The following is a 23874-nucleotide window of genomic DNA, read 5'->3' as shown; positions in this document are numbered from 1 at the left end:
TTTGCCAACCCTTCAAGAGCAACAGGCAGCAAAAAAACCACCTACTTCCATTCAGAAAGTGAGCCGTGTAAAAATCACACATAGAACTAATATCACTAATAGATATCACTAATAGAACCTAAAAGAGGCAGCTGAAAGAGTTACCCTCACACATGGCATGAAGATTAGTGAGAAATGCTGTCCTGGAAATAGAGCACTAGAGGAAGAACTGAAAAAGGATAAAAGTATGGCTAATCAGCAAAGTAATGGAGCACTAGAAGAAAACATCCTCCAGAGAACTGAAACTGAATCCAAATTAAGAAAAGAGAAAGGATCTTAAACCCTGGCCAGCTGCACAAAGGTGCAGACAAAAGAAGAATTTGAAGAGCAAGTAGTTAAAGGAATCAGAACTAACTTTGATCCCTATCCATACCCAGGAGCAAGAAGCTCTTCAGGGAGGGTTTAAAAGGCCAACTATAAAAAAGAAATACTTAAGGAAGGTGTAGAATATAAAAGAAGAACAAGTATATTGCTGACAGGCCAAATCAGCTTTTTACATCAGCACTCACTGTTGAAGAGACCAAGGAGAGTCCAAGAAACCTGATTTTTGGGAAGGGCTCAACAGTGGCTTTGTGTGGAATTGAAATAAATGTCAAAGAGGTTGTAGTATAAATAGAGGAAATGAACAGTAACAGAATATGAGGACTGGACAGTATTCACGAAGGGTCCCAAAATAACTCAGGGATAAAAAAGCTTAATAGTCACACAGTGTAACATCCTGTTTTAAAACTCTGTTGGTATTTGGCGTGATGCCCATATTTGAATAAAGATTTAGGTGGAACCTGGAAACAGCAGTCCTATAACAGATCCATGCTGAGAAACTAGTCAAAATTATAACAAAAGGTAGGCTTAGTGGACACCTAGATAAACAAGATCTATTTGTAAAGAATCAGTATAGCTACTGTAAATATTTTTGTCTTCAAATTTTTCCTAGTTTAAGTGGTTAGCAAGTATATGGGGATGAGTGACTCAACTGATAATCTTCTTTGACTCTAAGTCCCTCAAAGAGGTCTTTGGGAGAATTAAACTGCCATGTGAGAAGGATGTGGAATATGTTCCATATGAGAAACAACTGAGTAGGCTCGGACTTCTTTTCCTTGAAAGGGGATGATTTAAGTGAGATCTGATAGAAATCTGTGAAATGGCGAGTGTGATGGGAAAGTGAAAAATACTCGTTGCCCACCATCTCTTTCAGCACAAGAACCAGAGTCCAGTAAGTGATCTTTGTAGAAGCCAGATTCAAAACAAGTGGAGGGTGATTTTCATGCACAGTGTTGTAAACATACAACTCTCCAATGGAGGATGTTATGAATGCAAAAAGTAGGCTTAACAGAAAATTGGAAAAATACTTAGACAAGAGACCTATTGAGGACTGCTTTTATTGAAATTTTGGTCAATACACTAGCTGTGCTGTGCCTCAACTAGGACTATCAGCATTTGGCAGAGTACACCTTATGTTATTTGTATACTTCCTCAGAAGTTTGTTAATTTCACTTATACTTCATACAATTGGAAGATTAACCCTAGCTAACACAATATTGAAATTCTCGATTATCAGAATGATGACTGGTGTAAATGAAGACTGCTAGTAACAAGACTTTTGCCTGTGGGAAACAGAATGAAAGCTCTGCGGTTTACATCTGTTCATAAATGTGTAATGAAGTAAAGGACAGTTTCATTTATAATGTGATAGGTCTGTTTCTGATTGTTAGTGCTCTTTTGAAAGATTTTGTCTTAATTTTATTATAGTAGAAACTAAATCAAAACCTAATTTTCAAATTTTTATTGTTTACAGAATTGGAATGTGATCAAAAGTATTTATATAATTTCTGATTTGTGACAGAGTTGACATTTTTTGTTTTTAAGCAAAATAGAGTTGCACGTTGTGCAACTATGAAAACATTCATTCATTTTCAAAAAAGTTGTGACTATTACTATGATACAGGATAGGCTATTCTTGCTAAAAGAGGACAAAATGGATTAATTTAAAAGTGAAAAGCAGGAACAGCTGCTGAAAAAAAATTTGTGCAGAAACAAGCAAATAAAAAATACAAGCATTTGGATTTGGTGTGGGGGGAGTGTTGAGTGTCTTGGAAAAAAATGACGTGTCAACACTGAATAAGGAAATTCTACACTTTTTTTTTTTATGGGTACAAGAGTGGCTGAGAGAATTCTAATGCTTTTAACTCATTGAAAAGAACGTTACACTAAACTAGACATGGTGAGATAGAAACTGTGACTGCTATGTTATAAAGAAATAGTCACTTGTGAGTTACCATTTAGGGTTTGATTTGAGGTGAGGTTTTTTTGTTAAAGTAAAGCTGTGTCTTCATAACACCTTGAAGCTGTAGTATGCAAACAAATCCATTTCGGAAGAATATAATTTTTATTTCTACAAGATCATCACACAGTCTTTCTTGGGGTTACAGCACGGCTTGTTTTCTTGTAGTTTTGTCTTGATTCTCCTCAGCTATTAATGTGTTTTTTCACAAGGTCCTTTTCTTTTTCATGAATCCAAATTTCTGTTTACTAATATCCATATCTTAGAAGGACTGTAGTTCCCAGAAGGAGGTTTTTTTTATAATGTTTCTCTCTGTGCTGTTTCATTAACATTTTTATGTCTAAGCAGAGTTTAATAATGGAAATTAGGGGAACAGAGCAGTGCAGTGTGGGAGGATGAGAAAAAAGACAGTGTTCTGTTCTGAAAGGAAAAATTTCTTTGTTGCTGTTAAAAGGAGGTAGGGGGAAGATATTTTTTTTAAGTTGGTCCATATTCGTATGTGTCCTCCTTTCCCTGGTATCCTAAGGAAGGTGTCTGTCTACAACCCTACCATGTCATGTGCCATTGACAGTCAGTTGCTTAACAGTGCCTTAGACTCTAATAATTAAAGATACATTTGTTTTTCTCTTTAGCCAAAATTTCTGTAACCGAATGGAAAAAAAGGGGGAGGAGAGGGAGAAAGAAGAAAGGAGTATGAAGAATCTATCAGGATCTTTCATGGAGGGAAGAGGCATAGGCTTAAAAGAAAAATTCAGCTTTCCCTAGGTGTATTCTGGATAAGACCTTCTTTGCTGGTGGTTTTCACCAGTTCCCTATTGGTATGTAGTAACTTACATGATCTTGGTCTATAGCCTTGGTGATTGCATGGAGAAAATTTTAAAGCAATTACAGAAACTCAAAACAGAGATACAGCTACAAAGAACTCTCAGTGCATTATTTAAAAGGGAGGAGAAACTTAATTAGTTATTAATTAGTTATTAGACATTAAAATACCTATTTAGAGCAAGACTCAGGTTTTGACTTGCCAATGGTCCCAACACTGGGAAGTAGTGAAACTAGTTTGGAATCCCTCCCTCATGCTAAACACTTCCACTGAAAACAAGAAAACAATGAAACAATTCTCCCTTGTGAAAATTTTACTTTGCCTGTTGCCTGTGTATGTAAACATCGAACTAATGAGTTTGAATAATTGATTTAAAGCCTAATCTTTGCAAAGGAGTTCACAAAGTTTTTAGTTGATGCAGAATTCATTCCATTGTCTCAGAATTTTTTCTACCTCAAAATTTCAGCCATAGTCAGGTTCCAAAATAACTCAGTGTGATTAAGAAATTTTAAACACATCTTCCTCTTGGCTGTAGGGAGCAGAATGCAAAAAAGACACCAACACAAACAAAAAATAAAAAAGCCTCTCATTTTCTTTCTTTTACAGTGGTAAGAGAATAGCTTTTTGTAATGTTATCTGAATGACTTAGAAATATTGGTTAATTAAGGGTCCCAAGAAACCCATTGGTTAGGTGGGCAAATTATATAGTTTCCCTAACTCCCCCAGCAAGGTACCGATAGTGATGGAAAGAGCAGGGCATCCAGTTTCTGCAGACTTGGTAAAATAAGAACTGCTGCTCTAAGTCAAATGTTTGTTGAACACCCCTACATTTTTATCAGTACTTCCTTTTTTCCTTTTTTTTTCTTTTTTTTTTTTTTCTTTTTAAATACTGCCCAGATAGGAGATATCCTGAAATCCCTTGATTACATATCAGGAGCCAGGTTAATGAAGAAAGCAAGATTGTGCATAATTTCCAAATTTTCATGAGTAAATAGGGTCTCTAATGATTATTCATCCACTTTTCATTTGAACATGCAGGAGCAGGAATCATAGAATAGTTTGGGTTGGAAGGGACCTTAAAGATCACACAGTTCCAGCCCCCCTGCCATGGGCAGGGGCACCTTCTACTAGACCAGGTTGCTCAAAGCCCCATCCAGCCTGGCCTTGAACACTGCCAGGGATGGGGCAGCCACAGCTTCTCTGGACGACCTGTTCCTCTGTCTCACCACTCTCACAGTAAATTAATACTTTTTGCTTGTCAATTATACAAAGTCCATTTTTTCATACTGAAATACTAATTTTGAATATTCAGACTGATTCCATTTTGTAAAATCTGATGACAAAACTTCTTTTTCACCTGTAGTGGAAAGATTAGGATTCATAATCTAGTTCTCTGATAATATAATGATGCAGGAGTTATGATTAGGTAACATCAGAAAGGGGGGGAGTTTGTTCAGCATTTTCTGAGATTCTGAAATGACAAATATTTATTTCAAAGTATGACTACAAAGAATCACAACTGACATTCTTCAAAAATACACAGCATCTCTTTGTATTTCACAAGGTTATCAATATTTGTTATACTGTGCTTCCTTTCTTGCAACTTTACATGTTACTATGAATGTATTTTAGTTCATTTTTTTAATAACAGGTAATCGGCGGGTATTTGTTGCACTAAGCATCTGATTTACTGGTTATAGATATTATCTTCCAGTCCTTTCAGTCCTCTAATCTCTGCACATTAGTCTGTTTCTATAGCATTGAAAAAAGTAAATCAGAAATCAGATACTCTTAATACTATAATATGCTGTACTACCACCTCGTCCGTTTTCCATTCTGTCACTTAGTGTAAGCCCAAATTAAATTTCCTGCACCAGAGTGGATGAACTCAGAAATGATCCTGGCACTCCAAATCTGAAAATATTGTATTAGCAGATTGAGGTCAAGGATTAGCAACATGAAGCACATTAACAGAATGGTAATAGAAGCAAACCTTTCCTCCCTTCCTATGACTTTAATACCTTGGTCATTCTGTAGTCATTTAGTAGGCCTGGCCTGGGTCTTCGCCGTGTTCTACAATGGAGATCCAAAAAGCACTGCTTTATAATCAGTACGGGAAACAAGCTTTCAACCTAAAAAGCTTGCAGGGGAGAGGTGGCCGCAATGTCATGTATTCATAAATTTTTTTTAGTGAGAAATAGTAGCAGGAAGAGTAATCAAAGGATGCTATTGTGCTGGGCATCATACACAATGAACAAAAAAAGACCCTGCCATCTTCCAAGAGCTTGAGGGCCAGTTGCTGGGTCTGCCTGCTCAGATGGCTGCTGTTTAAGCTGGTCTTCTGGGTACTTTTCAAGTTGACACAAGGATGTAGGAGCAGCATGTGTATGCAGTGTACTGTGAACCAGGCAATTTCCATCCTCAGTGATGTATGGAAATGTGCTTGGATCTTTAGCTCCTGACATCCATGCAGCTCTCAGGGAGAACCAGGATGATGGATAAGCTTTGGAGTGTTCAGCACTTTTTATTACCAGGGCTATTTGACTTGATGGAGAGGAGCTTGGAGACTGGATGAAGGCCAGTGTTTTGGCGTACTTTTGTGCCCTGGACCTGAGCTGCAGCTGGGTATGTGGATCGACACATAGAGAGAGATTGGACATGTCTGGGCTAAGGTACAGGCTTGAGTACATAGTACAAACCCATAGGATATGGCTTTAAAACCATAGTGTGAAACCAATAGTATAAACTTTTGAATAGGCTATTCTCAGACGCAAGAGGAAAATGTTATCTTAGGCTTAGTCTGATGATACAAGATTCTTTTGGAAGAATTCTGTGGTTTATTATTTAGAAAAAAATATTCCTGTTGTCTGTTTTCCCATAAAGATGAATCTCACCGCACTCTTCATCATCTTCTCCCAGAAACATCTCTTTTTGTTTTCTGTTGCTTTGTGTTCTTAGGGCAACCTTTTGAATTCTGTTCACTACATCTCTGCTTTAATTTCCCTTTCCAAATATTCCCTCTGTTGCATTGGCTGTGAATATAAAAAGAAGTTTGATACTGTAGAGTTGCATTTAAATAAAATGAAAAAAAAAAAAAAGATTAAAAAGAAAATAAAAAAGAAAATAAGAAGACATTTGGAACACCAAGACAAATGAGTGCTTAGCTGAACATTCCTACAATCATATTTCTTGAATGCCCTGCTCATCTTCTCTGCACATGAAAAAAAAATTGCACTTTTCTGTTTTTTTCGAGTGTTCTGCTTTCAGTGACAGTGAAGTGGTTTAAGCAGTGACAGTAAGAGAGGTGGGTTAATTTCTGACATGCGAACATGCCTTGTTGATCACCTGTGTTCCTTACAACTGTGAGACACCCCAAGGAATGTGGGAAGGAAATGGCCCCAAAGTCTGTTCTCTGAAATACCAGCAAACATCATTACATATATGGTGCACTAGCTGCAAGGATGTAGCCACAGCAACTACCATGATCTGCTTGCGTCTTGGGAAATCACTGGGGAAATTTGTCCATCAAGTTCTCCCTGCTTCGACTCTTGCATGATGCAATTGTAAATTGCCTTCCTTTCAGTCTTGTCCCCAGGTCTTTTGAAATCAGTGTTTGACAAGCAACATTCTGCAGGCTGTTTTGATTTCAGAGTAACTGTTAGGAGGTCTGAAGTGTATACGGAGACTTTCAAAAAGAGTTAAGGAATTAAGTACAAAACATTTAAGAGGTTCAAACAAAAATGGTTTCGTCCCACTTTGGCTGTAGTTCAGACATACGCATTGCTTGCAAACCATGGCTTGTGTATCAGCCTACTTTCCTACCTGTGTGTGGAAAATGAGTTCAATAGGCTGAGCTAGTCTGGTTTACAAAAATCAGTATGCATCTCTTGACATAGGGTAGCTGAATCTCTGGCTCTCATATAGAGTAGTGGGTATTTATTAATCTATCAGAAAATGGAAATGTGGTGACTATAAAATTGTGTGAGTATGGGGAAGATGAGCAGAAGATGAGCAGAAGACTGGGAAGCATCTTGAGTTTTAAATATGGACTTGTTCTTAGAAGTTCTGCTGTTCTGCTAATGAATTTCATCTCAGACGGTTGGCCTGAATAGTACTTTGTTTTTTCTGAGTAATGTCCTGAGTGGGGAAAAAAGTATTGTGAGTTTTACATAAACTGGAAAAAATGGATTTGTGCATAAGTATTATTGAGTTTGTATTTCAAGAAGCCTCCTTTTCACCCTTTTTCAAAAGGTGATTTTTATAGGAGGCTTTTAGCCTCATTTCTAGATGAAGACGATTCATAAACAAAGGTCAAGCAAAGCATCTAAATCTTTTTGACATTTTCCTACTGTTGAGGCAATGTAGTCTTTTCAATCTTTCCGTGAGTCAGACTTAACAAACAAATCTGGTGGGTTTATTGGAATACGTTCATCAGCAAAAATCCTCAACAATAAAGTCTGGTTATTTCACCTGTCAAATAATTCAGTAAATACGCTGCGGTAGAAAAGGTTTTCCTCTCCAAGGCTGCTAAGGAAGCTAAAATGTTTTTCTCTTCATCTTTGCTTAATTTTTCATTCAGCTAATGAAATAATTGAGAATCAGGCCTTAAAAGTATGATTGCTTTATTAATAATGGATGGGCACCATTAGAAAGGGCTAATCAACCTGTTAGACTGTTCTTTAACAATGCGTGCAACATAATGGTAGCATCATAAAGCTCCCATTTGAAGGGATATTTTCTCTAGTGGTTGTATTTTCATTAATACTGATCCGTCTAATGCAAGTAGTAATTTAAATCCACTTCTCAACTTATCATTGCTATCAACTAGAATACATTGGACTGGATTTTCAACAGGCGTAAGGTAGTATAGCTTTATTTAAGTAGCTCAATTACACTGATTTCTCTTAACCAGAATCTTAAACTGCAGTTTAGGCCAGTTCTCAGCAGGACTCAGGATCGCTCGCCCACCCCTGGTTGTCTTTGGTGTACACCTCATGTTCTCTGTGCTCACCTCCTCTGCTCCACTGCCTGATGTGTAGGGGCACTGCTTTTGTGTTGCACAAACCACTGGTATAGCTTTTCTGGTTTTATCTCTAGCCTTTATTTCAATTTAGTGTAATTAAGCTAAGTATGGCACCAGCTGAAATGTAGTTATAATAGCAGCCTGAAACTGGCTTTTCAAAGTATTTTTTCCTGTGTGTACTTGTGTTTCAGCCTCTAGCATGCAGCAGTAGTTTCAAAATGACATATATGTTCAACAGACTGGAGATGGAGCATTAGTAAAATTGAACAGGACTTTATGATGTGTTTATTAACTACAACAAGAGCTGGATGGCATTCCTGATGTCTCCACACTCTTCCCCTTAATGTCATTCTTTTCAATAAACAATGTATGTTAGTTGCACCCTGTTTAGCAACAGCATAAGCTGGGGCATGTCTTTAAGTGGAAATATGTGGGCTGAAAGGTGCTTTGGTAATGGATGAGTGTTTTGTCAGTCTTGGATTTTATTGGCAACACTAGCTGAAATAGACTTTGCCAAGCTATATACTGCAAATGTGCTAGTTATCTGGTAATTTCCTGGAAGTTGTGCTCCAAAACGCACTGTACGGCTCTGGCAATATATCTCAGCAATAATAAAGCTTCATTTTATTTTATATTAATATGTCTATAAATAAGTGTAATTAGACACATATACAGTAATATGTGCAATACATATGCACATTTGTATACATTCACTATATGCATGTTTACAGATATATATATATCTTTCCAATACATACAGTAATTATAAGAAACACTGCTAATCCAATATGTTGGGTTTAGGCAACACTATCAGAATGATTTTCTTGGCATTTGTATGTTTCTTTGTGCTATTCTTTGGCCATGGGGAAGAAGCTGTTCCCTAGAGATGCCTTTGCCAATGGACTGGCCAGCTTTCAGCTTGTGTGAGCACCCTAAGAATGAACTAGAGGATCTCATAGCACTGCCTGGGAAAGGGAATGAAGGACATTGCAAGGCAATGAGTATGTCTGCAGCTGGAGCTAAGTCAGCAATGACACTAGTATGTAACCCTTGTGTTATGTCAGCCCTTACAGATCCTGGGGGAATCCCAAGTGTTGGACCCGTTCCCTGTGTGCAGAACAAACAGCAGTGCAAAAGTGCCAAGTGCTTCCTGTCAGGATGCCTTTTGTGTTGACATCTGCAAGAAGGGATTCCTTGTGAGGTCTTCTGATTACACACTGAAATCATCTCTCCTTTAATGTCGGCCACATCACTTCTCTGTTTTGTCCTCAGTGTCAGCCTGAAGGTTTCTTTCCATGCAGATCAGAGCTGAAGTGAAGACTGAATACTGGAAACCTGAGATTTCCAATACAAGGTGTATTACACAGAAAACATTATTTAGTTAACAATAGTTATAAATCCTATGAAATAATAGGCTGTGCGAGCTAGTGATCTATCTACACACTCAGATGTTAAATGCTGGGAAAAACATTTGACAGGCTGCAGAAGAAATCATTAATTCACCTGAAAATGTCCTCTTTACAAAGTTTCTTAGAATAAAACAATGAAGGAAAGCTTTTAACTTCTTCCACAAAATAATATATTTCTGCCTGTATTAACATTGCATTTTTGCCCTTGTCTTGTGGCTTAACCTTTTCTTAGGCTGTATAAGACAGTCTTTTGTTGAAGCAGATAGTGGAAGCCTTTACATCAAAAGGTAGTACCGTAATAAGATACGGTGCTATATCTGCGCTAATTTCTTTCTACTTACTCTTTCTTTCCCTCCCGTGTTCTCAGTTCTTTTTTACCTCTATTGCTGCTGTTTCTCCCATTTTTTATCACGACAGTGACTGAAGGTATAAATTATACAGGCTAAAAACCTAGATTTCCCACAATCTTTTCCACATCTCACCTTTATTCTCCATACCTCCAAAAAGAAAGAAAAGGGAAGAAAAATACAAAAAAAAAGGCTTATTTTTTGCATTCAGAATACCACAAAATAAACCCAGTTGTGAATGCTTTACTCTGGTTGCAAACCCAATCTCTCCCTCCCCTTCTCTCCTGTTCTACAGAGATTCTGCCCTCATGCCTGCAAACAGTAGCAATAGCATGAAAAAGATGCTCTTTTCTCCCATTAATTATTTTCAAGGTATTGCTGGGATAGGTTTTCCCTATAAGGTACTGCAGAACACAATTAACGCTGCTAATAAGATGTCATTTTAGAAAAACTGAGAAGACAACATCTGAGAGCATTCGCTGCATTTCTCTCCCATCGTGAAACCCTGCTACAGAACAGTGCAAACCACAGCAAGTGTTCACAGGTGCAAACCCTGCCTGGCCTTCCTGGAACGTGCTGTAAATCTGTACGCAGCGGCCTTTTTCCTTCTAAAGGTCTTTCCATGTTGCTCCGGTGGGAGCAGCTGCCCCCACTGTAGGATGAAATGCCCTATGGGCTGTTCCACTACTCCATTTGTTCCTGTATTTTCTATGCAGAATAGATCTCTGAGGCTTCAGTGTGAGACAGGGAGATAAGGATGGATGGTGCAAGGGAGGGTTCCCAGCAGCTGGAGGAAGATGTGGCCCTGGGGCTGGAAGCAGAGCACCAGCTAGAACCACCTCTGCATCACCAGCTGGCTGACGTGGCCTGACTCCTCATGACTACCTGGTTAGGCCCCTTGACAAGCAAAGCTAGTCGAAGAACCCTTGTAATGCTGTAGAAGAGCTGAAATAACATCCACATTGTTAGTGAAAATTAAGGGGTATAATGTGCATAGATATATTTGAATATTTTCCTGATTTTCTGTCTTTGTACAGTTTGAAAAGCAGCCTTCCAAAAAAGCTCATATAATCTTACACTACTTAGGTGCCCTTGACTGCTGCCCTCTCTAAATAGACACATCAAAAATTTGGAAATTCAGCATATGGTTGTGTGTCCATTTGTTCACTCTGACATGGCATCTCTGGCTTCAGTGCCTCTACAAAGAGCCAAGTACAAGCAGGGAAGAGCAGCAGCAAAATATCACCTTCCTAGCTGTAGCCAACTGGTAATCTCATTTTATTTCACACTTTTTTTTACACACCCATCCTGTAACATGCACACAACTGGCGTTCACCAGCAGCTGTCAGGATCTGTCCCTCCAGTTGTCTCTGCAATGGTTTTCCCTCATTTAAAACAACAGTTGCTCTTTCTTTTCCAAAGCTTGCTTGCCATTGATTACATGCTCCTTCTCAACTTACCTGGTCATCACAAGCTTTTATGTTGTATATAATTTTTCTCTCAACTTGCAGTAAAATATCTATTAGCTATAATTGGAAAATTGAACCTTTTCCAGCTTATATAGCCAAGATAAGTTTTGCATGTAAATGGAGGACATTACATGTCAATTGAATTGAAAAGTGGCTCTTAAAACTCTGTTTACCTTTTATTAAGTTTCATAATGATTATGCCCTATGCCTAAATTAAGTTTAAAAGCATTTCGTTTTCATTTTTGTTTAACTTGTCATGTAGTCTTATTTGATTAATTAATGTCCTTTTGGCTTATTTGGCATTCCCAACAATACTTTCTCATGCAGAATATAATTGAAATATATTTAAAAAAAAAAGAAAATTTTAATTAGGGATGATTAACCTTCTTCACCTATTATTTACTACTTTGAGTTAAATTTACATATTGGGGTGGGGAGTGGGGGGTGTTACCTTTAAGCAAAATAGGCAATTTGTGACTATAATCAAAAACTTGTGAATTTTGTCATATTGCTCTAAATCAAGAATGATGCTATGTAAATTATTTGGCTTTTGTTTCTCGCTTTTATGCTGGAGTAGCTACACACAAAATCTGTAGTGCTTTGCAGGTTATCGCTGAAAGGTGTGGAAATCTGTGATGATTATTGCTTTATCACAGTCTCCATGGGACTTCAAACAGGAGTTAAAGCAGTCTCAGTACTCATCCCGTGCCAACACTGTAGTCAGTGACATCATTAGTTTAATAGAGTAATAAGCTCCTCTAACAAAGGCTTGAGCTCAGTTTTGGTTGCAATATCGAGATGAACCTGAGACTTTGAGTTGTGAGTACTTCCTGAGCTTCATATCTGGATTTAGATTGTAAGAGACAATACACTAATAAAGTATAATTTGTTTTGTATCCAAACATTTATCTTGCAGTTTGAGGTTAAATAGATTCCACAGTAGTTACAGATCTGAACTTTTAGATTTTGGCCTGTTTCTCACCATGCAGCAATGCAGAGATGACTCCTAGGATGTTAGGCAAGCTAAGGGCCAGGGCCCAGAGATGAGATAAAATAACGTTGTCATAATAAAAATTGTTCCCCACAGCTGCGGTTTATAATTGCTTTTATATCTAGACTTCACATTCTAATTAGGTTTCTGTGTTTTCTTCTCTTTGCTTAATCTGGTTTTCTCGTTTTGTCTGTAAGATTGTTTATATTTGAAAATATCATGTTACTTTATTATTTGGACTCTTCCCTGTAAAAGTACAGATGGCAGTTTGCACATACATGTTTACCTACTCTTCCACTCATAATGAGAAATACACTGAAATGAAGAAAGGAGTCTAAGTAATTCTGAATCTGGTATTTTAAGAGATACATTCTGTCTAAATGAGTGTGAAAGTCTCAGGTTTAAAAAAAAAAAAAAAAAAGAAAAAAAGCAATATCTGAATGTAATCTAGCTTTATAGTAAAACAGGATCAAGTCCACTTATTCTGAGAGTGATATTTTAAGACATCAGGGTTCATTTTGACATGTTTCTGCATTATTCTTGCTGGATTCTTTTCCTTTGAAAAATTTAATGTGCCTATCTGATAAAAAAAAAAAAAAAAAAAAAAAAAAAAACTGGGACTGGTTCCATTTAGACATCATGCAATTGGGTTTAGGATTTCAGATGAGCTGATGTGCTGAATAGCTGACAGTAAGATCTCACTAGGGACATGCTTTGAAGCCATATTGATTGAAACATTTAAATCAACATTGAACAAAATTGTGGTAAATATCCAGTGTAGAAGATTTCTAGATTAGTTTCTCCTTCAGAGGAAGCTGTCATTTTAACCTACCTAAGGTTGTAATTTTTGTATAGCTTTATTTTCTTCTAAATTAAAATTAAGTGCTTTAAGAGAATAGATGTTAGTCTTTTCGAAGTTGGAATATATTTGCCAAAACATAAAGCAAAGGGAAGCACACTTTTGGAATAGAAGAGGTGTCTGGTATGGTATCACACTGGTATTTTATATATTTCATGGAAACTGCAGCTCTTAACTGAACATATCTGGCGTCAAAGAGGTTTTCTAACACCTTAGACTAAAACAAAAAATCTCTGTGCCATTTCTGTGAATGAAACTACTGTTGTTGTACACCATATATATATATATATAATTTTTTTATAATTTCTAACAATTAAGGAGACTAGTTGCAAATATTTCCATAATTCTTCTTTCTGAGCAGTGGCAGTAACACACACACACTAGTCAGAGTGCTGCACAGTCGCTTTGGTTTTGTCCCAGCTTGTGGTAATACCTGTCCATCAAAATGATTCTTCTGAAAATGGTGTGGCTGATTCAGGTGCTATACTTGACCCTAGGCATCTGTTTACTTAAGATGCTACTGCAGTACAGTGATACTTTCATCTCACATCTTCAGGAAAGTAATTTTCATCTTCCTAATGACTTTTAATGTAGGCCATACTCTTTTGGAGTCATTTTCTGTAGCCTTCACCACCTCCTTAAATGTTAATATTTTCATTTTTCCCTTGATAGCTGATCTTCAAATCTAGTAAAAGTTCACCTTACGTATTTCCTTTTTTTTTCTTCCCGAACTATTTTAAAACCATACTTTTACATCATCTTTTTGATTCCCTATTTCCATTTTCAGATTTTGTTTAATTCCCCAAAATGTCAGCTCAGTTCACTTGCCTCCTACAACACCTCTTGTTCTAATTTAAAGCTTGACTCTCAAGTGACTACTGTCTCTCTAGCTTTTTTTCCTTTTTTGTATCCTGAGTTCCTTTTCTCTTGGAGCTGTGCAGTCAGTCATAATATCAGCTTTTCTATCAACTGACCTTTACATGATCATTATTTTCATTGGGTTCTCTATGTATTTTTCAGGTTTCTAATGTTTATGCTTATAAAACTGAAGATGCTTCAAAGGAAACATCTTCTGTCCTGTAGTATGTACTGAGACTGAAATTCTTGACACTATTACACTATTTCTTAGGCTTTATAACAACACACATAGTCAGAATAGTATGCACAGACAAAAGCAGCTAGAAAACTGGGAAAAAGAAAAAATTCTCATAAATGAAAGGTCTCCAGAACCTGTCAGAAGGAAAGCACATATATCTATGCCAGGTCTTGCATCTGGCAAGTTTATGATCTCTGTGAATCATTTATTTTGAGTTTGACAGAGTATATGGACTTCTATAGTAAAAGACAAACTTCATAATCTCTAGAAATACTTAATTTCAGCGATCACATATTTTAAAGGATCCATGAGGAAAGCAGCTGAGTTAGTATTTTACATGAGTCGTCTCTTTTTCATTCATTATGACTGGGGTTTGTAATTTCTTTTAAAAAATCTTCTTTTAAAATTCTTTAAAAATTCTTTTTAAAATCTTCTTTAAAAAATTTCTTTTAAAGAATCGCAGGCTGACTCGTGAAATCCAAACTGGAGTCTTTCAGAGGTCTTTCAAATCGTGCTGATCGGCCTTTCACACACACACACCCCCCTTCCCCCTCCTCTTTTTTTTTATTAAATCAGCAATGCTGGTAGCTAATGTTCAGCTTTTACACGTTCTGGTCATACAACTGAGGCGTGCTGTAGTCTCTGTGAGACAAAGGTCTGAAGTTCATGTGAGATAGCCAAATCTGTCAGTCTGTTGTTCACTGTGAATATTTAGGGATGCTTCTGTGTGATGCTTATCTGTGTAACCTTTGAATGATACTGGTACATTAATACTTTTATTTGTAGTTTACAGTAGAATAGGTAAGTGCTACTATATTCATTTTTGAATGAAGAAGTGAACTGTGTAGATGAAATGAGATGCTCCAGGGCTCACAAGAAACCCTTTGGTGGGGCTGGGAATCAAACCTCACTACTTTCAAGTTCTCCTCCTCATGGGACCCTGTTAAAACTATGTGAGCAGCACAGAAGTATGTGCCCAAAGGCAGTCAGCTGTAGAAACTGAGCCCCAGGAAGTAAGAAGTGGCTGTGACCATGGGCATGTTTTCTGGTTTAATACAGCAGAGAAATTCCTCTCTGAATTCATCCTGACAGGTGTCTGCAAGAGAAATCAGCCATCCTGTTTCGGATATTGTTTCTGAAAGAATGTAAATACTTTGTCCAAACTCAGTCACAAGTCTCTATTCATTTCCAGGTTTTAAGAGATTTAAAAATCTGACAGTCACCTTGAGTTTTTCCTCCTACTTGATAAAACTTGTTGCCTCCTGTTTCACTTAAATTGAAAAATAACACAAGCCAAGTGGTGTATTAGGGATGGCACAACCATTCCTACAGCCCTGGTTGTAGCTGTGCAGGTCTTCTTCACAGGACAGTTCTCCGACACCAGAATTTCCTCCCTCTGGTCTAGGCAGGTTCATCAGTGGGCAAATCATTCTTCTCTGGACACTGAATCCAAATTAGCAGCTCTAGTGTGGAAGTCCATCTCCTGCGTCCTATTTCAGTTTCATGATATGAGCGTTATCAGTGAAGCTGATACCTCGTGGTCTACACAGAACCTGCCACTTTGCTGCTGATCGTGTTTAGAATGGCCATCCTTCTCACAGAAATCAAAAGTCTTTGGAAGAAATTACAGGCCCAGAGCAAAACACAACTGCTGCCTAAATTTCTGCTTTATCCAATAGATGCCTTGGGTTTTGTACTGCCCAATGTAGTAGACCACCTGATAGCAGATATTTGTCTGGGTTTTTTAGGTGCATCACTAATACCGCCATATATCAATATTTTTTTTATTCACAGAATTATGTGCTCCAAATAATGCATGACAGCACATACTTTTGTAAAAAAAAAAAAAAATATTAAAATAAATTAGTCCTGTCTAGAGACGAACTTTTTCTTTGTTCCGTGGAGGAAAACAGTCAGTTGTTCTGGGGCTTATGTTTCTCCTCTTGCATTCACAGAGGAAATCTGTTTGTATTTATCGCATCTGTCTTCTTCCTGTGTATCCCTTAGGAAACATTTTTTTGAAGACTGGGAAAAAATAAAACTAAATATGGCATAATAATATCCCTTTTTAAGCTCAACACAGTAATTTTTATCTATTATCTAGCATATATTATTTTAAATACCAGAAAAATTATACCCTAGAATGAGCTGTGCTGCACATTGAGTTTTAATCTCCTTCTCCCTAGCAACCATCAAAAGGAACAATAAGGGCAATAAATAGCCAAATAGGGCATCAAAAATGAATAAAAATAGTGTCTCTGCTGGGGGAAATGGGTCTTTAATCACTTTTCCTCTGATGTCCCTAAAATTGAAGGTTAGAACAATAAACATTTTGAAAAAGCAGTTTCAAAACAGCCTCAGAAATGGTCTTATTCTCCAGAACAATAGGTCTTTTCTAAAATAAATACGATTATACCCAGGGGATCCTGCTGACTTCAGGAAGTTCAAAAGACATCCATGTTCCAACGCACAGATAAAGTAGAAGCAGCAGCCTCAGGCCATGTCTTCACTGAAAAAAAGGAATGTCTTTACACTGCATTAAATACGTTGAGATGGCAGCCGTGTTGCTTTACTATGGCAGTGGAGGCAAGAGAAAGGCAGGTTTGGCTTTGCCATAGGCAGTCTGGGGTTATCCTTGAACTGAGGTACAAAACCAACCTTGATGAGGTTCAATAATTGTTTAAAGTTGGGGGTTTAAAGACATCTAATGGCCATCCTCGGTTATTTATTTAAATGCAAAACAGTAATGATTCCCGCATGCCCATGGGAAGTCAAGTTTGAATATGTTGTACGCTGGCAAGCTACCTTCAACCCTACAGCCAGGAATTAAAACTGCAGCTGCTCCGACTTTCTGTGTCTAACACAGTTTACGTTAAAATAGACAGTGGTCTTTCTTTCAGTGCAGGCTCAAAGAGTTTTGTATTTGTGAGAGTCAGTCTCCAATTGAAAGGGCTGCTTGTAGTTGAAGATGTCTGCATTTGGGTAAATGAATGGTAATCTAGATAGTTCTCTGCTGCATTGCTCTCTGCTCTCTGCACTCTGCAAGGGAGCTGGAGCTTGGTTCAGAGCTACACTTCAACACTACAGCTGTCTGTGGTTAAGGGAATTAAATCCCATCCCCAGAAGCCCTTTTTGGTGGAAGCAGCAGAGAACTAGGACTGTGCCTGAATATGTTGAATTTTAGACTTTATTTTGCTAAATTTGAGCACAATAGGAACTAGCTTTTACTTGACTACGAAAGGAGACTAGGAAAACTAGTTCTCTGTATTAGTTGGCGAGCGTCACATGGCCCAAACATGTGCTACTCTCCAAGTGAACTGTAGATTTACCGATGCCATTTTACCACCCTGAGTAACTGACCATGGTGCTGTGCCTTGTGACAATTCAGCTATTCAGTCCCTCAGACTGACTTTTTTTATCAGAAGGGCTTGTAACATTTCACAGAAGTCAGTGGAAGTTTTACCAGTGACTCCAAACTCCCCTCCCAAGAGCTCTGACTTTTGCCTGAAAGTGATGCCTTGCATCAGAAAGTGAAATTCAGAGGTATAAGAGTGCAGTTTATGCTTCATTAATGATCCAAGGCTGTTGTATGCCTAAATGCACTATTCATTGTGTGCGTTTTGTCCTAGTATATGGGTGGGAATTGATGCTGCAGTTAACCATGCAGGTTATCCTGGCGATCAGTCTAATCTGAATTCAATGTGACATTGTGCTTCCACTCACACCAGGGAGGATGATGTTTTCAAAAACCTGCAATGGGAGCTGGACACAAGTTGCAGCTTGAATAATTTTCTTGCTGGTTTCAATAATTTTTATCTCCTGGGGTTTTGCTGTTTTTTGTTTTTTTAATATTTTTTTAAATAAACGAGTCAGTAAATTATTGATTATTAAGAATTACAATGGACAGAAAATCAGTGTGGTTGGTTTCAAACCAAAAAAATCTGTTTTGAAAGATTCTGCAATTTGCAAGAGATTTCTTACCCTTAAAATAGTGTTGATCTAAAAATATTTTTCAAGGATAAATTTTTCACTAATGGCAATTTTGTATTAGTGAATTCTGCCTTGTTTTTTTAAAGAGATTCAAAACTTTCAGTAGGAGAAAAAGTATAAATAAACCCAAGAACTGTAATTTTTAGCTCATATTTTTATAGAATCTTCTCTCATTTGTTGTTCTAAACTCAGTTTTTAAATTAGTCTTGCAAGTTCATGGGAGAAAGCTGGCACAGAGAGCTCTCTTAGACTGTTCTTTTGCCTATGTGTGTAACTTGATGAGTTAGCATGTGCATCTACATTAAGAGGTGTAAGCCTCAAAGTTTTCTGAGGAAAAACTGTGCCGTTCAGTAGAATGCACTGTTGGGAGATGTTTCCTTATCTATTACTACCCCAAATTTGCTTTTTGTGACGATCATTCAATTATTACTGATTTTTGTCCATTAAGTGAGAGTAATTTCTCTCCCATTTCATTGCTTATGACATTCCCATACCTCAAGCTGATTTTCATATGCCCTTTCACCATAGCCTTAATTTAACCAGGCATTAATCTTTTGATCTTTACCCATAAATCACAATGTCCTGCTCTTTAATAATTTGTTCTTCTTTTCTGTAAATTCCCTGTATTTTTTGTGATACAGGCTTTTCAGTAATGGGAACACAATATTTTAGATGTCATCTTATTGGTATATTCAACGGAATCTTTCTTGTGTCTCGTGTTGGACGTCATTAATTCCATGTTCCTTGTTCTGCTATAACATGTTACCTGTACTGTATAGCTAAAATGCATATTTAGTTTCTTGTTTTCTTTTTAACATTAGATGTTCGTGATATAAAATAGGTCCTGCTGACAGAATCTAGCACGGTCTTCAAGTGGAAACCATTATGATAGAGGAACTTCTTTTACCTCCACTAGTCACTGACCGGTGAAGCAGACACACTACACTTGCTCTTAAAGGGCATGCTGTCCCCTGTGCCTTATTTTGCCTCACTTCTTTTGCAGCCATTTGTACAGAATACCAGACCTGTATGTTAGGTGGATGTTTAGATAGCTGTAGAAGCTGCAACGTTAGATAGCTGTGCGTGGAAATCCTCAATATCACCTGTGTTTCAACTGAACATCTTGCTGATCCAAAGGCAAAATTTTGTTATGTTTTCCTTCAAACAAATTAATTAGAAACCTATGAGATATGTAAATGCATAATCGGTTTCACCAGTTGAAGATTGTGTTCTTAGGTAGCTCTTTGAAACAAATTACTATGTGCGTTTGCAATCAAATCTTTACAGCTATACTTACAACGAGTAAGTTTGCTACAAGAGATGGAAAAAAAAAAGTACAAATTTTTACTGAAATCTAGCCTTTCTTCTCTTTTCTGAATCATTTGCAGGCAGAACTGAATTTCTGTAAATTTGGCTGTTGCTAAAGATTGTGTCAGAAGCCACTTCTGTGTATGTACTACAGCTCTGTGGCAAAAATTTATGTTCAGAAAAAGTGAAATTTTAAAGATTTTAGTGTGACTACTTCACTGCAGGAATACATAAATGCTTCTAAGTACATCAGTGACCAAGCTCTTTGATGCACACAGCGAACTTGTCACAAATGCCTTCTCTCTTGCTAGCCCTTCAGGAAATTCAGACTTCTATTTTTCTCACCAAGCACACACTTCTGGCAAAAGCTATGCTCTCTCTTGGAAATTATCCTTCAGAAGTCACATCTTCTAGTCTTCACCTCTTCTTTTCCTGTCTTTCTCAAAAATCAGCTTTACCTCTGAGGAAATTATGTCCATCTGGCTAGCTAACCCCACCTAAAGCATTCACGCTTTATTCTCCTTTCCTCCCTCATAAGCATCACTAATCTGTAGTACACTACTTCTTTGCATATCAGTTTGGGGATGTTTAAAAAGCTAGGAGCAAAGAGGATAATTACAGACAGGTACTGCTGAAAAAAAATTATTTGTCTACATATGTTGCAGGAGAGCAGCTGTGATACCAGGCAGCAAAGTCGGAGCTTTTGCAGAACCGGAGGAGTTTCCTTTCCACTAATGGATTCCTTTAGTCCTGTTGAAATGGTCAGTACGATGGAGCAATCAGGGCTGACAGATGCCCAGTGACTCCCAGAGCAGTGATTTTGTTTCATCTAAAGAAATAAAAAGCAATACCAGCTGACACAGCAAGGTCTTTGGAGCCTTTCTTAGCAGGATAGGTCTTTCTACACTTTGCTCCTAAGCGCTCAGTATCCCATGGCAACCTCTTTTCTTCAGGGAGCTTTAGATTTTGACATATCATTAATACATGAGTTCAGGAAGCAAAGCTGCAAAGCTGAAGATTGGTTCATGGATTTAGCTGAGGTAAATAGCAAGGAAATTTAAAGGCAGGCCAAAACCAATTTTATGGTCCTTCCTGTGGGACTGATGCCTAAATTTGTTTGCCTGGTAACAAAGAAAACTTAGCACTTTCAGGCACAGGTAGAAACTGTAGGGAACAGGTGTTTTTAAAGAAGAAAACTGCAAGGTAACAAGGCCAAACATTTTAAAAAACTAGCGTATTTTACAGCATCAGCTACTAATTGAAAAAGAGGACTAGTGAAATTCATTCAGTACAGAAGTATTGTGCACTGTCTGACTGCAGAATAGATATTAATGAAAGGGCAGCTAGACCTCTGGGGAAAAAATTGGTTGAAGTATAAACTTCATATATTCATGTATACTTTGGTATGTAACAGACTGAAACACTGTGTGGAAATTACAAACTGCCTCAGTTCATCCCTTCAGTGATGACTTCAGCCAGTCTTCAGCCGCTGGAGGGTAGTTGTCCAATTTTTTTGCCTCCCAATCATTCTAACAGAGGCATTTGCAAGGTACAGGCCTCATCCGCAAGCTATGAAAGATTATATGGGTCTTTCATATCTGTGGAAGATGATATGGAGGTAATAAGCAAATGCTACATATGCTGACTGAACTATTCAGGATCATATTATCATTCATTGACTAACCTCAGTCTTTAATTTCTGTCAAGCTTAAAATATGATGATTGGTCAACTCCTTTCCTCTGGAGTGCACATGGTCTTGCTTTAGCAAGAAAGAAACTAGTGTTTTAGCACTGCCAAGTGCTTATTCCCTGCCTGTGATAGGCTTATAACAATACTTGGATTGTATAGGGAGGAAAGATGCATGGATGCAAGTACGGAACCAGGTTCTTCCAGTTTTATTTATAAGATGCAGGATCTTATTTCCCCAGATCTTATTTCCCCCAAGATGCATGCTGGTTTAACTGAAGGCAGTTTCTGAAGGGCCAGATCCACGAAAGAATACAGGCAGATAAAATACATCAATGAATTTTGTCCTCAGCTATCTCTTGGTGAAAATTTGGCAGAATGTGGCTTCAAATTTAAAACACAGTTGTTTATGGTTGTGGATGGAAGGAACCAGGAAGGAACTCAGGGACTTCCAAAATGAGTACCTTCTGGAATAATATCCCATGGAATTGGTAGAAGCTCATTTATTCTAGAGCAGACATGAAAAGCAGCATGTATACTTTATCTGAAGAAAACGGATGAAAGTTGTGTAAATTCTCTACTTTTTGTCATATTTTACCACCACTGATACAGAGCAAGGTGTCTGAATGTATTTTGAAAGATGAGCTTCTTCTGCTCATACTTCATTACAAATAGATGTCTGAAGTTGCTTGTCTAGTAATTCAAGTAGAAGGTCCTGCTTCATTGTTTGCGATTAATAGTTTAAATGTAAAATGATGAACATTCATTTTGACATAGTAACTTCAGTTAGGAGTTGGCATTAGCAAAGACTGAATGCAGTTAGCTACAGAACATCTGAGAAATCGTAAACCAACATTTTAGATACTGAACTTTCTAAATTAGATCTGACATTTTGCATTAGTTCTTCAGCCTTAGGTTTTGTAAATGCATCTAGAAGATTTGGGGAGAGAAATATCATCATATGTTCTGACCACTTGCCCAGTGTAATTTTCCTTAGGACAAAATAATGTTTTAGACAGTAGCACAGTTAATTGCCCATGTCCAGCCTGAAATTTCAAATTTAAGATATTAGGGAAAGATGACAGAGTGCTACTTGCTGGAGTGTTCAAGAAGCCTGTCAGCAAAAAAATAACAATAGCAGAAAAAAACTACAGAGGAAAATCTGTATGGAAGGCCTTACCTAAGCTGGCATAGTTTTATTGAGTCTGAAAAAAACTGCACGTTCAGTCTTAGACAAATGCCCCTGGCAGATATGAGATCCCCTGTAGAGGGGAAAAGTCCCTTGTGGAAATGCGGCAGCTCTTCAGAAAATGTCCATAGTACTTACACTGGGAAGTACTGGGCACTTATGTAGATGAAGGTTTACTGCTATTTTTAATTTAATCCACAATATCTGCTTAACCATAACTCTGGGACACCATTCAGAATACTGAACAAATCTTCTGCACAATGTCATCTATTTGTATGGCCACAGTCACACTGTGTGCCTTGTTCATCCTTCACACCCAACCTTTTAATGATTAAATGGTACCATACAGTGCTGTTAATGCTGGTAGTTCTACCACAAGACATGTAGTCGTACATTTTCCTTAAATCTTTACTTCTTGGGAGAAGCCAACAGAAGAAACTTGGTACTTTTTATGATTGCAGAGGAAAGCATGAAAATATGAACTCACTGCATTTTGGAGGTTCAAAGTCATGTTTAAAACTCCCAATTTTGGGATTAGCCAGCTTGTGTTTGTCTAACAGTTATTGTCCTGTTTGGAGCTGATGACAGAAATGAGATCTTCCAGTGCAGCTTGGTATTTGTAAATTCAACTTTGAGATAAGAAATAATAGCTACATCAAGTTGTGATGTGACATCCTCAGAACATTAAAAGTAAATTACCTGTGGTGGCTATCATGGTCCAACACTTATCCTTTTTCCTGTGTTTTTCAAGGGGTGACTTTTCACAAAGTGGATGGAAATAGATACTCAGGAATCCTTCTGTTCTTTGGGGAATGGCAGTTTTCTGCACACAATCTGAACACCCAAGCCTGACCTAATGAGGTGTGGGGCACAGAGGCTATGCATCGCTGAGCATAGGTGGAAGATGTGGGACTAAAGGGGAAGATTGACTTAGAACTTGACTTTAAAAATGTACTCTGGTTATACCTTAATATGTCTCTAATATATGTTTCCTAGATATTTTATGCAGCAGGACTTCCTGCTTTTGAAAGATATTTAAATGGAAAAAGGCTGAAAAGAATTGCAACTGAACAAAATGAGCATAAGCATGCTGGTTTTGGTTGTTAAGCCATCAATTTGAATCACCTGTACATGACATGCTTTTTATAAGAGTGGTAACAAGCAAAATCCTATAGCCCTTGATCGCATTAACATCAAGCAATCATACATCTACTGCGGAGAAGAGGGGACAGCTGCGAGTGAGTAGTGCATTTCATATCATGTTTTTTTAGGAGGCAGATTCCATGTCAGAAACAGCAGAGACAACAACAAAAAAGGGCTTTCAGCTGTGACCACGCTGAAGTGAACTGACTGGCTGCAGATG

The 23874-nt window shown here is 37.6% G+C and overlaps 1 protein-coding gene across 15 annotated transcripts in view; it reads left to right on the top strand.

Moving 5' to 3' along the window:
- The window catches only part of LOC308060006 (poly(rC)-binding protein 3-like), a 528829-nt gene that overhangs the window by 254431 nt on the left and 250524 nt on the right, over positions 1-23874 (top strand). For 2 of the 15 annotated variants that reach the window (XM_080378176.1, XM_080378174.1), the window contains exon 2: positions 20301-20396. The exons of the other annotated variants lie outside the window; for them this stretch is intronic. The gene's annotated coding sequence lies outside the window, so the exon portion shown is untranslated. The remainder of the gene's footprint in view (positions 1-20300; positions 20397-23874) is intronic. 15 annotated transcript variants of the gene reach the window in all.

The sequence above is a fragment of the Falco punctatus genome (genome assembly GCF_963210335.1).
Source record: "Falco punctatus genome assembly, chromosome: 3".
NCBI lineage: Eukaryota > Metazoa > Chordata > Aves > Falconiformes > Falconidae > Falco > Falco punctatus.
Note: the sequence above shows the minus strand (reverse complement) of the source record. Positions and strands in the feature narration are given on the sequence as shown.